The sequence below is a fragment of the Bactrocera latifrons genome, unplaced genomic scaffold, assembly GCF_001853355.1.
Source record: "Bactrocera latifrons isolate USDA-ARS-PBARC rearing strain unplaced genomic scaffold, ASM185335v1 scaffold_1, whole genome shotgun sequence".
NCBI lineage: Eukaryota > Metazoa > Arthropoda > Insecta > Diptera > Tephritidae > Bactrocera > Bactrocera latifrons.
Genome location: NW_017534407.1, coordinates 4,039,136 through 4,040,706, shown reverse-complemented (window position 1 = coordinate 4,040,706; position 1,571 = coordinate 4,039,136).

Here is a 1,571-nt window from a genome sequence, read left to right as displayed (position 1 = left end):
ATTTTTTCTGCTTTGTTTGCATTTATTTTTCTTTTTTTGTTTAAATGCGTTTCAATAAGTGCACTTGCCAATTTGTTGTTGTTCGCATTGCCTAAGCTATTCTTTTGTTAGCTTTGCTGAATTCTAACGAAATTATTTGTGGGTGCGTGTGTATGTGATTATATAAAATTGTACAGCGGTAATTAACGATTTGTTGTTGTAGCTAAACAAAATATGTATTTTTTGAGATTTTTGCGGTGATATATAACATAGTAGCTGTTTATGTGTATTTTGTGCCTTTTAAATTTTGTTAAGAATTTTCATTACAAAAAAAAGAGAGTAAAACTTTGTTGGCAGTTCCAAAATAATTATAATTTTAGTTCCTAAAAAAAAGTGAAGTTCACTTCTTGGCATTTGATAAAAAAAAATGAAAGTTTACATTTCGGATGACCCTGTATATAGCAAAATTTTTGAAAATTTTATGTCATAAATATTGTTATTACTGTTTTTGGGGCCCCGTAATTCTACTATTGATACTAATTTGTATCTAAAAGATACGCTAAGTGGCGCTGCGGTGCCAATTTATCTGGTTTTTAAGAGTCTCGGTACTTGGTAATCTAATATACAGAAATAAATTTAAAAAAAATGTTAAGCATTAGTCTTGTTATTACTATGTTTGGGACGCGAAATTTGTTTTGAGCGTTTATATTTATCTTAAAAATACGCTAGGTGGTGCTGTGAGGCAATTTTTTTCATTTTTTTTTAATTATTGATATTTGGTAACACTGTATGTAATAAAAATCCAAAAAAAAATAAAATTATACCATCAGTATTGTTATGGCGTTTTTGGGAGACGTGAAATTCAATTTCGAGGCTTATTTTTAACTAAAATATACGCTAGATGGCGCTGTGGTGTAATTTTTTCTATTTATTGAGACTTTTTGATATTTGATGGTCCTATATGCAGGAGAATATAAATATAAACTTTCATTTCCTTTTGTTTTCATCAAATACATTTCCACCATTTTTTAATATAAATTATGATAATATAAAAATATGTTTTTATAACGTTCTAGGTATAACATACAGTGTTTAAGAATAACCATTTACATTTTTATAATCCATACTCTTTTTAATTCACTTTTATTATTTAAAAACAAAAATTATTTTAATATTTATTTTTGAAAAGAAGTTTAATTTTCCCTAGAATCCATGAAATTTAGTTATTGTTTTTATACTTAAAGAGATTTTCAATATAGCAAAAATATAAAATTTACGAACAATTATTTTTAAATAAACTATTTTCAATCCAACGATTTGCCACCATAATAATATATTTACCATATATTTATAACTTCATCAACACTTGCATAACATAGATTTAGCACAAATTTTAGAAATTTCCATTGTTTTTGCTATTTTCTAATCATTAAACCAAATAACAAATATAATAACTACAATAATAAAAATTAAATAAATGTTATGAGAAATTCATTTATGCACACAGCCTTAGACACTATTTATTTAATTTATGGAATACAAATTATGTAATGTGAAAGTGAAAGTGAAGGTAAAAAATTAAAATTGAAAAT